Consider the following 12,001-nt stretch of genomic DNA (forward strand, 5'->3'; position numbering starts at 1 on the left):
TTCGGAGAAATTGATGGGAGGTGTTGGGAGATCATGGTCAAGCTAGCCGCAACAAATACCACGGCTTCCGGCCTCAGCCGCTACACGCTTTATGCTCATTGAAGAAAAATTTGTGTCAAGTTCAATTGCAAAATAAGACGAATACGTCGAAAGTCAAATCTGAACAAAGACACAGCAGCAATCTACACAGGAATTCCGACTTTGTAATCTAATGGGAAAATGAGACATAAAAATAACTTCCGAGTCGGCATTATTGGTATCTTGTCAATTCGTGAATTCCTCTGTTTCTGGCCACTTTAATTACTATGACGAATAAAGCTGCGCAGAGGTCATCAACACACAAATTCGACTATTGCCGCTTTGGTTGAAGGTCAGTCCAATGAAATGCTTCCATTTTCACGTGACAGTTTATCAGGTCTTATTTTGAAGGCGCAATATCCTTTTCCGTCACTGACTCTAGCTAAGCATGCCTGTCTTATCGCTCCCTTATAACGCATGCGTCAATTGGTTTCAGGCGCATGATAATGTTTTCATTTACTGGAAATGCTTTACAATGTTTTCATTAACAATTTATACGTTTGTCGAATGTACAACTTGTAAAGATCTAACACCAATATAATAAATCAAAGATAAACCACTTATTAGATAAATGACATTTACCCAGAAGTGATGACAGTCTGGCCTTCAACAGAGGGAATAGAAAAGAAACATGAAATGAAACAAATGGACACCATGGCTCATATAAAGTCAGAAAACAAACTGAACAAATAACAGTGTGATGGCCAAGTGGAGATGAAACCAAAAATGAATATCGGACAACATCAGTGTCAGATTACCATCAGAAATAGTTCAGTAATAATTCTTATAAAATTGCATTAAAAAAAGCAACCACAGCCTCGTGGAAAGTTGTAAAGAAATGAAGCTGTAGAGCTTTGTGAGATATTTGGTTTCCCCAGCTTATCAGCATCAACAAATCTTTAAGGTGATGTCATTATGTCCGCTTCACTCTGGTTCCTTTATGTGCAACCAGACATTTAGTGGCCCTTGATTCATAAATCTTTTCAGCCTGCCACCCGGTATCTCATGATAAGAGTCCAAAGTTTGATGGACATGATGAGTGAAGGTTGCTTTCATCAGCACTGCCTGTTTGCTGTCCCAAATAAATGCTGACAACACATCCTTTTAACAGCACCACTAAAGAGTAACATTTGTTGTCATCCCAATAGAATCTGTATCAATAGCATGTGTACTCTAATTATGCTGTGAGATGAAACACATGTATGTCATGTTTTTGTTTTATTGTAGAGCATTAAGTGGAACCAGAATGTTGAAGCCGCTCAGCTGGTTTGACCACATACATAAAAATGATCACATATAATAAAACGATTTCATGTAGTCGAGAAGGAAAGCAATGTCTCCGGACCACCAGATGAGGGCGACCAGTAGCCTCTGGCTGCACCATTTAAAACAGAGCAAGTCATCTTGGCAGAGGGACAGTGTCACCTGAAGCAGGTGGACAGGAGGCTTCACTGCTCTGACTCCATTTCTGCTTTGGCCTTCCTGAAAAACAATAACAATCATGAGACCAATTACTATTTGGCTGAGCTATTTCTTTATTCTAAGCCCCTTTGTTGTAGTTGGAGTCATCGCACAGTCAGTCAGTGTCTTACAACAAAATCCCCTTTTATCATTTTTCATCTGCTGTTTGTTTCAAGTTTAGATGAACAAGGGATGAAACATGATTAAAGGGGAAGGGGGGGTTAGTTGACCCCAAAGTATTCGTTGAATCTTAATTTCCTATTCTCTCACTTTCGTAGCTCTTTATGATTTTTAAAGCTTAACATTGGAGAATTTGCTTATTTAATACTGGTTGACCCCAAATGACCACAGAATGACGTTTTGTTAAATTAAAAACACTTACCGAGCCGTAACAGATTGTTAAGAGACTTTAAGGAGCAGAACGAAAATTACACCGCTCTAACTACAGAATGAGGGGTTTGTCTGATACTTGCTGTTGTTCCTCAGTATGACGCGTTGCGTCTTTCTTAAGACGATCGGCGATATTGTTGAATCCAACGCACGCGCGTGTGTTTGTGTGTTTGATCTGCACCGCCGCTCCCTCATCCTTCCGGTAGACGACGGATGAGAGACAAATTAAAAATAAGTAAATAAAGCACCGCCCGGATGGAGAACAGGCGAGATTACGTCAGGCTTTCTTTGCTTTGAAATAAATCCATGACGAAGCTTGACTAACATCTAACGTGATTGGAAGGAAGGACGTCATGGCGCAAATGCGAGTGGGGGGCGGGGTGACGGGTTGCATCATGACCCCTCAGCATGATTATGACAGCAGTTATGTATATGTTCCCTATTCATGGCTCTTCAATCCCACAGAGATGATTAGTGCCACTACAGATCTGTCGGACTCGTCAGCACGCTCACAGCACACTCACAACATCGAGACGCTCAAACTAACCCTTCTGAAATTCTTTGAGGAGCTGACTGCAAAGCAGTGGAGGGACGTCTTCTCTGGGGAAATAGACGATAAAACTCGGGTTTTGCTCGGCAACTTGTGTCTGGACATGGTCCAGGCAGCGGCTACAACTGTGCTCAGGAGTATTACCATGCATAAAGAACTGAAAACCTGTCAGATGTCCCTGGATAGATCTGGTCATTCCACAGACACGTCCCATTTTGCGGAGGCAACGGAGGTGTCAGAGGTGTCAGAGGAGTTCCTCCTATCCAGCCGCAAGGAGACGATACGTCTTCCCACCTTTTCTGAGCTTGTTGAAATTGACCAGGGAAGCTCATATCGTTCACCAGACATGTCCCAGGATGTGGAGGCCTCAGAGGAGTCCATCCGATCCACACAGGAAGACACAAGCCCTCAGACCTTTGCGGAGGTTCTTGAAATTAAGCTGGAAGGCTCTGATCGTTCACCAGACATGTCCCAGGACGTGGAGGTGTCAGAGGAGTCAGAGGAGTTCCTCCTATCCATACGCAAGGAGACGGTACTTCCTCCCACCTTTTCTGAGCTTGTTGAAATTGACCTGGGAAGCTCATACCGTTCACCAGACACGTCCCAGGACGTGGAGGTGTCAGAGGAGTCCAGCCTCAGCCTGAAAGACACAAGTCCTGAGACCTTTTCAGAGGTTCTCGAAATGAAAACGAAAAGCTCTGATCCTTCACCAGACATGTCCCAGGACGTGGAGGTTTCAGAGGAGTCCAGCCAATCCACACAAAAAGACACAAGTCCTGAGACCTTTTCGGAGGTTCTCAAAATGAAAATGAAAAGCTCTGATCCTTCACCAGACATGTCCCAGGATGTGGAGGTTTCAGAGGAGTCCAGCCAATCCACACAGAAAGACACATGTCCTGAGACCTTCACAGAGGTTCTCGAAATGAAAATGGAAAGCTCTGATGCTTCACCAGACACGCCCCAGGACGTGGAGGTGTCCGAGGAGTCCAGCCAATCCACACAGGAAGACACAAGTCCTCAGACCTTTTCAGAGGTTCTCGAAATAAGGATGGAAAGCTCTGATTGTTCACCAGCCAAGTCCCAGGACGTGGAGGTTTCAGAGGCGTCCAGCCGATCAACACAGGAAGACACAAGCCCTCAGACCTTTTTGGAGGTTCTTGAAATGAAGACGGAAAGCTCTGATCCTTCACCAGACACGTCCCAGGACGTGGAGGTTTCAGAGGAGTCCATCCGATCCACACAGGAAGACACAAGCCCTCAGACCTTTTTGGAGGTTCTTGAAATGAAGACGGAAAGCTCTGATCCTTCACCAGACATGTCCCAGGACGTGGAGGTTTCAGAGGAGTCCATCCAATCCACACAGGAAGACACAAGTCCTCAGACCTTTTCGGAGGTTCTTGAAATGAAGATGGAAAGCTCTGATCCTTCACCAGACACGTCCCAGGATGTGGAGGTTTCAGAGGAGTCCAGCCAATCCCCACAGGAAGACACAAGTCCTCAGACCTTTTCAGAGGTTCTCGAAATAAGGATGGAAAGCTCTGATTGTTCACCAGTCACGTCCCAGGATGTGGAGGTTTCAGAGGCGTCCATCCGATCCACACAGGAAGACACAAGCCCTCAGACCTTTTTGGAGGTTCTAGAAATGAAGATGGAAGACTCTGATTGTTCATCAGACACGTCCCAGGATGTGGAGGTGTCAGAGGAGTCCAGCCAATCCACACAGAATGACACAAGTCCTGAGAACTTTTCGGAGGTTCTCGAAATGAAAATGAAAAGCTCTGATCCTTCACCAGACACGTCCCAGGACGTGGAGGTGTCAGAGGAGTCTAGCCAATCCACACAGAACGAGACACCTCCTCAGAACTTTACAGAGGGCCCTGAAATTAAGCTGGAAAGCTCTGATGGTTCACCAGACACGTCCCAGGATGTGGAGGTGTCAGAGGAGTTCAGCCAATCCAGCTTGAAAGAAACACCTCCTCATACCTATTCTGATTTCCCTGAAGTTAAATTGGAATGCTCTGATCATCCAGCAGGCCCACAGCAGGATGTGAAGGTGCTGGAGGAGACCATCCTATCCACCCTGAAAGAGACACTTCCTCAGACCTTTTCTGAGGTTTTGAAATTGGTGATGTCATATGTAAAAGTGACTAACAGTGAGTAGAAAAGATCAGCAGTTCAGTAACAAATCATGATTAAACAAAATGACACAATGGCTCATATAAAGTCAGAAACCCAACTGACAGCTGATGATGACCAAGTGGAGATGAAACCAAAAAAGAAAATTGGACAATATCAGTGTCTATTACCATCAGAAATAGTGCAGTAATATTTAATACAAAATTGCATTGAAAAAAAACAATCCCAGCCAGGTGGAAAGTTGCAAAGAAATGAAGCTGCAGAGCTTTGTGGGATATTTTGTTTCCCCTGTGGGGCAAACCACACCGCCCCCCGTGCTGCACTGGGACACTCGGACCAACGCCTTGGTCCATCTGATTCTCGCATACAGGTAGAAACTCAAACTGTGTAAACCTGTTGTGAGGACGTCTAAGAAGTGGACCAGTGAAGCGGTGGAGAATCTTCAGGCGTGCTTGGACTGCACTGACTGGGAGGTTTTCAGGTCTGACACCGGCAGTCTGGACAAGTACACAGAGGTTGTGACGTCATATATCACCTTCTGTGAGGACAGCTGTATACCGACACACACCAGGGTGAGCTTCAACAATGACAAATCCTGGTTCACAGGGAAACTCGTGCAGCTTCGGCGGCAGAAGGAGCAGGCATTCAGGAGCGGGGACAGAGACGGGTTCAAAGAGGCTAAGTACACATTTAGCAAGGCGGTAAGAGATGCTAAGAAACTACTCTGAGAAACTGAAGCAGCATTTGCAGCTAATGACACTGCATCTGTGTAGAAAAGTCTCAGAGAAATCACCAACTACAAGCCTAAACCCGCTCAGTCTCTAAATGATCTGTGCCTCGCCAACAGGCTGAATGACTTTTACTGTCACTTTGATGGTCAAGCTACAAGCCCTGACACCGTACCCCATGAAATTACATTACATTACATTACGGTCATTTAGCAGACGCTTCTATCCAAAGCAACTTCCAATAAGTGTGTTCAACATAGGTAGATAAAAGAACTTCAGGTCACAAGAAATTGTAAGTGCATTTCCTTCCAAAACCAACAACTAAGAGCATAACTAGAGCTAGAGTAGAAGTGCAATAAGTTAGGTGACACCTACAGCCATCACCAGCCCCCCCTCCCTCCCACATCCACCTCCAAACATATGGCCCTCACAGAGGCCCCCTCCTCCCCCTCCTCCCCCACCTCATCAACGACCCTTTTACTTCTAGAGAGGGACGTTTACAGACTGTTTAGGAGACAGAACCCCTGCAAAGCTGGCTGTCCGGACTCTATCTGCCCCTCCACACTTAAGCACTGCACTGATCAGCTGCCTCCGGTGTTCACCAACATCTTTAACACCTCACTGGAGACATGCCACGAACCAGCCTGCTTCAAAGCATCAACCATCATCCCCATCCCCAAGAAGCCAAGGACCACAGGACTTAATAACTACAGACCTGTCGCTCTGACCTCTGTAGTCATTAAGTCCTTTTAGCGCCTGGTGCTGTCCCACCTGAAATCCCTTAACGACCCCTCTTGGACCCCCTGCAGTTCGCCTACAGAGCCAACAGGTCTGTAGACGACGCTGTCAACATGGCAGTATTTCCCTCGGGATAATAAACTTTCATCTTATCTTATCTTATCTTAGCACCTGGACTCGGCAGGAACCTACGCCAGGATCCTGTTTGTGGACTTCAGCTCTGCCTTCAACACCATCATCCCACTGCAGGACAAGCTCTCCCAGCTCCACGTGCCTGACTCCACCTGCAGGTGGATCACAGACTTCCTGACTTGACAGGAAGCAGCACCTGAAGCTGGGGAAACACGTCTCGGATTCACGCACCATCAGCACCGGTTCCCATCAGGGCTGCGTTCTTTCCCTCTGCTCTTCTCCTTGTACACCAACGACTGCACCTCCAGTCATCAGTCAGTCCAGCTCCTGAAGTTCGCGGACGACACCACCCTCATTGGACTTATCTCTGATGGGGACGAGTCCGCCTACAGGTGGGAGATTGACGGTCTGGTGAATTGGTGCATGCAGAACAATCTGGAGCTTAATGCTCTGAAAACAAAGGAGATGGTTGTGGATTTCCGATTGAACGCAGCCCCACCCGCCCCCATCATTCTGTGTGACTCCCAAGGACAAGAGCAGGCTGCAGCGTATCATCCGCTGCACAGAGAAGGTGATCGGCTGCAACCTACCGTCCCTCCAGGACCTGTACGCCTCCCGGACCCTGAGGCTGAGGTCCATCAGGACCAAAACCTCACGCCACAAATCCAGCTTCTTCCCTTCCGCAGTGGGCCTCATCAACAAGGCCTGGGTCTTCCACTGACCACACTATCTAGAACAATTAGTACTTGCATTTGTACCTTGAAACCTGCACATTTAATTTATTTTAATTTAATTTACTTATTTAATTTCGTGTTTTAATTTTTTGCACAGCTGTTGCTCTTATATGTTGATCACACCAACGACCAGAACAAATTCCGTGTAAGTGAAAACTTACTTGGCAATAAAGCTCTTCTGATTCTGATTCTGATTCTCAGCATCAACAAATCTGTGATGTCATTATGTCAGCTTCACTCAGGTTCCTTTATGTGCAACCAGAGATTTTGTGGCCTTTGAGTCACAAATCTGTTCAGCCTGCCACCAGTACTTAATGATAAGAGTCCCAAGTTTGATGAATAATGATGAGTGAAGGTTGTTTTCATCATTCGCCTGTTTGCTCTCCCACATAAATGCTGCCAACATACTTGCAGCATGTTGAACCCACTCGACATACAGCACATCTCTTATAATAAAACGATCAGGAAGTAGAGAAGGAAAGCAATGTCTCCGGACGACCAGATGAGGGCGACCAGTAGCCTCTGGCTGCTCCGTTTATAACAGAGCAAGTCATCTTGGCGGAGGGACACTTTGAGTACAGACTGTATCACCTGAACCAGGTGGACAGGAGGCTGCACTGCTCTGACTCCATTTCTGCTTTGGTCTTTCTGAAATACAATAACAATCATGAAACCAATTATTATTTGGTTGAGCCATTTCTATTTTCTAAGCCCCTTTGTTGTAGTTGAGTCATCATACATGTCAGTCAGTGTCCCAGTTATACAGCAAAATGATTGAAGGGAAAGGGGGAGATGACCCCAAACTACCACAGAATAACGTTAAATTAAATTAAAAAACACATGAAGATCCCTAACAGATCGTTGAGACTCTTGTCTCCTGTATTAAAGTACTTTATTTATCCCTCATTCCTCTGATAAACGACAAATTAAAATGAGTCAATGAAGGAGTGCCCGGATGTTTTATAACAATTATGGGACTGACGTCAACGTATTGTTCACAAAAAAACAAATCTATTCGTTGAATCTTAAATCCTTTCTCTCACTTTCGTAGCTCTTTATGATTTTTAAAGCTTAACATTGGAGAATTTGCTTATTTAATACTGGTTGACCACAGAATGACCACAGAATGACGTTATGTTAAATTAAAAACACTTACCGAGCCGTAACAGATTGTTAAGAGACTTTAGGGAGCTGAACGAAAGTTACACCGCTCTAACTACAGAATGAGGGGTTTGTCTGATACTTGCTGTTGTTGCTCAGTATGACGCGTTGCCTCTTTGTTAGACGATCGGCGATATTGTTGAATCCAACGCACGCGCGTTTGTTTGTGTGTTTGCTCTGCACCGCCACTCCCTCATCGTGCCGATAGACGACGGATGAGAGACAAATTAAAAATAAGTAAATAAAAGTCCGCCCGGATGGAGAACAGGCGAGATTACGTCATGGCGCGTCTCTCCACACAGGCTTTCTTTGCTTTGAAATAAATCCATGACGTAGCTTGAGTAACATCTAATGTGATTGGAAGGAACGACGTCATGGCGCAAATGCGAGTGGGGGGGCGGGGTGACGGGTTGCATCATGACCCCTCAGCATGATGCATGTCATACCTGAAAGCAGTTATGTATATGTTCTCTATTCATGACTCTTCAATCCCACAGAGATGATTAGTGCCACTACAGATCTGTCGGACTCGTCAGCACGCTCACAGCACACTCACAACATCGAGATGCTCAAACCAACCCTTCTGAAATTCTTTGAGGAGCTGACTGCAAAGCAGTGGAGGGACGTCTTCTCTGGGGAAATAGACGATAAAACTCGGGTTTTGCTCGGCAACTTGTGTCTGGACATGGTCCAGGCAGCGGCTACAACTGTGCTCAGGAGTATTACCATGCATAAAGAACTGAAAACCTTTCAGATGTCCCTGGATAGCTCTGGTCATTCCACAGACACGTCTCATTTTGTGGAGGCGTCGGAGGTGTCAGAGGTGTCAGAGGAGTTCCTCCTATCCAGCCGCAAGGAGAAGATACGTCCTCCCACCTTTTCTGAGCTTGTTGAAATTGACCAGGGAAGCTCATATCGTTCACCGGACACGTCCCAGGATGCAGAGGTGTCAGAGGAGTCCATCAGATCCACACAGAAAGACACAACTCCTCAGACCTTCTCAGTGGGTCTCGAAATGAAGATGGAAAGCTCATATCGTTCACCAGACACGTCCCAGGACGTGGAGGTGTCAGAGGAGTCCAGCCAATCCAGCCTGAAAGAGACACCTCCTCAGACCTTCACAGAGGACCCTGAAATTAAGCTGGAAAGCTCTTATCGTTCAGCAGGCACATCCCAGGATGTGGAGGTGTCAGAGGAGTCCAGCCAATCCAGCTTGAAAGAAACACCTCCTCATACCTATTCTGATCTGCCTGAAGTTAAACTGGAATGCTCTGATCATCGAGCAGGCACAAAGCAGGATGTGAAGGTGCTGGAGGAGGCCATCCTATCCAGCCTGAAAGAGACACTTCCTCAGACCTTTTCTGAGGTTCTTGAAATTGGTGATGTCTCATGTAAAAGTTTAGAGATACTGACAGAGCTGATTGCATCAGAGGTGGCAAAGAAGGTTCAGTTTCATCTTCCTACTGTTACTGACATGCACAGTGCTACAGAGAATTATTCTCTTGAGACCACAAGGTCTATCAGCTGCTGCAGAACCCTTCACAAGATGGTTGTTAATGCTGGCAGATTCTTCAAGAAATGCTCTTATAAGAGGAAGGACCCAATGAAATTGGTTTCTTCAACAAATCTCTTGATGAAAGTATCTGCTACAGAGAAGCTCTCCACGCCGATCAGTGTAGCTTCCAGAAGGATCCAGAAGGACAGTGAGGTGACTCTAGGTTCTGAGAGTGCAAAGGATCACCCTTTATTATCGAACTCCATTGATGTAGTATCCAATTTGCATGATGCTGCAGTATCTGACATAGTTCAGATCATTAGTAAAGATCTCCAGATTGATACTGGGAGAAAGAACAATGCCCTCGTATCTTTCCAGAGCTCAACAGCGCACCTTCAGCCTAAAAAAGCAGATTTGTCGGTTCTATTTCTGCACAGATTCAGTGAGCCCCTTCATTCTTGTGAAATGGTGCTTCGGATGGCCAAATTCTTTACAACACAGTTTGCCAGAAATCTGGCGTTTAACATGTTGGCACGACTCCAGAGGCAAAGCAGGGTGGCCCAGGTAGCTGTAGAGAAAGCTCAGGGCAGGAGGTCACAAAGGGGATCTAAGGACGCTACTATGAACCAGAACCAGAACCAGAAGCCTTTTGGTTTTAATGAGGACAGTGTGCAGGCTGTCATTGCCTCTTTTGATCTGATAGTGGAGGACATGTTCAAGCAGGAGGACATGTTCAAGCAGGAGGACCCACAGCGTCCTAAAGAACACATCTGTGAACAAATTTGCTTGTATAAAAATCTGGAGAAAAAGTGTGTCAGAACGGACCTTAGCACATGTGAACCAGCGAAGAGGCTGGTCCATCTGTTCTCCGAGATGTTCAACGCTCCCATCAGTGAAGCCATTGTGTTTGACGAACTCAGATGTTTCTTGCTGCAGCTGTGTCTTTGGTTCCATGCACAGATATTGAAGTCTCAAGGACAGACAGACGTTGTGTCTTTGGCTGTGAGGGACATTGAGGAGTCATTGTTACTGCCCGGGACAAAAACAGCCGAGGGAGCTGACGATGATCAATTGAACAAATATTTTGTCAGTTTTCTGGTCCTCAGGCTAACGAGGTATACCGTCAGGAGAGCCAATGCCAAACTGGGCGATAGCTGCTTCAAAGAGCTCACCACACATCTGTCATCGGAGGTATGGGCTGAAATCGGTGAGAGTATGAGCGGACATGTTCTGGATCCTGAAGATGGAAAATTCAAAAATCTTCACAAAGCCATCTTGAGAAATCTGTTGAAGGAATGGGGGAATCCAATCATAGTTCTGAATGCGTTTGCTCTGCGGGATCCACTTTATGTCAAAGTTCTTGGCAAAACATTTAAATCTCACCTGCTTCCACAGCCCAAGCCCAAATCCAGACTATGCTGCCAACCCTAGGACACCGTGTCCCTGCACCACACAGCTACAGGGCAGCAGAACACTCCCAGGCACTTTGGTCATGAGTTGGATGCCCTTTCTTATGAGTTCTTTGTGGTTATCTATGTGTGGGTTTCCACCGAGCACTCCGGTTTTCCTCTCATTTTTATTGCAGTTATAGCAGTTGGCTGAATAAAATTGAAAAAAAATTGAAAACAAGTGTCTGGTGCTACCATTTGATGCCAAGGCAGAAGATGTTCAACCAAAGGAAGAGTCCAATCGAAGTACCAGCATAGAAACCAATGAACATGAAGCAGATAAGGAAACATAGAGTTCAAACTCCACCATCCGGTCTCTCTAGTCTTGATCACATGCCATAATCATAATAACAAGATGTCAGACCATCATGTCAGTTATTCTCCGTGTTCACTGCATCTTAAACACAATAACACCCAGTCCTATTTTTAAAAACAAACATTGTACATAAATAATATTGAGATTTAAACTCTGAGCTGTGACATTTTGCAATGATGCATTAAATGTGTTCAAGTCTCTGGAAGTCATTTTATATCATCATTGATCAGAGAATGCAGAGATTCAAAGTATCATTTTGGTTTTTGGTTTACGACATCATGCATTAAAGCAGAACTTGACTTTGATCAAAGGAACAGATATTCAGATAATAATAGATAATAGAACAGATATTCATCAATAATATGTGAACATACAGAAACAGATGATTTCAAAATGTACTTTATTCAACCGAAGAAAAATACAGTTTGTATGTGTTAAGGCACATTTTCATGAGTGAAGGATGATGGATTTAAATAACAATGAAAACAAAAGGATAACATTCAGATTCAGGATAAATAGGTGTATGTTGGTGTGTTTGGTGAACTGAAGGTCAACACGTTCCTTTACATTCTCAAATTACATTCAGCAAGGGTACATTCCGCTAATCCAACAAGGCTTGGAAACCTGATGGCGT

At 45.2% G+C, this 12,001-nt stretch overlaps 1 protein-coding gene across 3 annotated transcripts in view; it reads right to left on the minus strand.

The window, feature by feature from the left end:
* nf1a (neurofibromin 1a) overlaps positions 1-33 on the minus strand; it is a 44,156-nt gene extending 44,123 nt beyond the window's left edge. For all 3 annotated transcript variants that reach the window (XM_076137642.1, XM_076137641.1, XM_076137640.1), the window contains exon 1: positions 1-33. This exon is cut by the window's left edge and continues 244 nt beyond it. The gene's annotated coding sequence lies outside the window, so the exon portion shown is untranslated.
* Positions 34-12,001: the final 11,968 nt, after the last annotated feature.

The sequence above is a fragment of the Genypterus blacodes genome, unplaced genomic scaffold (genome assembly GCF_046128005.1).
Source record: "Genypterus blacodes isolate CSIRO-AG114 ecotype Tasmania unplaced genomic scaffold, CSIRO-AGI_Gbla_v1 ptg000330l_1, whole genome shotgun sequence".
Classification (NCBI taxonomy): domain Eukaryota; kingdom Metazoa; phylum Chordata; class Actinopteri; order Ophidiiformes; family Ophidiidae; genus Genypterus; species Genypterus blacodes.